Below are 556 nucleotides of genomic sequence, written 5' to 3'. Positions count from 1 at the left end.
ACAGCAAGGAAATAGAAACAATCATCAGAAATTATTATCAACAGTTATATGCCAATAAGTTAAGCAACCTAGATGAAATGGATGCATTCCTGGAAAACTATGAACTTCCAAAACTGAATCAGGAAGAAATTGACAACCTGAATAGACCAATATCTAGTAACGAGATTGAAGCAGTAATCAAAAACCTCCCAAAAAACAAGAGCTCAGGACCTGAGAGAATTCCCTGGGGAATTCTACCAAACTTTCAAAGAAGAAATAACACCTATTCTCCTGAAGCTGTTTCAAAAAACTAGAGCAGAAGGAAAACTTACAGACTCTTTTTATGAAGCCAGCATTATCCTGATCCCCAAACCAGGCAAAGACCTCACCAAAAAGGAGAATTTCAGACCCATATCCCTGATGAATATGGTTGCTATGATTCTCAACAAGATCCTAGCTAATTGGATCCAATAGTACATTAAAAAGATTATCCACCATGGCCAGGTACGATTTATCCCTGGGTTGCAAGTGTGGTTCAACATTTTCAAATCAAACAATGTGATAGGACAAATCAATA

This window comes from Enhydra lutris, unplaced genomic scaffold (genome assembly GCF_002288905.1).
Source record: "Enhydra lutris kenyoni isolate GAN:26980312 unplaced genomic scaffold, ASM228890v2 scaffoldscaffold4, whole genome shotgun sequence".
In the NCBI taxonomy this organism is placed as follows: domain Eukaryota; kingdom Metazoa; phylum Chordata; class Mammalia; order Carnivora; family Mustelidae; genus Enhydra; species Enhydra lutris.
The sequence above is the reverse complement of the archived record's forward strand: the minus strand, read 5'-3'. Positions refer to the sequence as shown.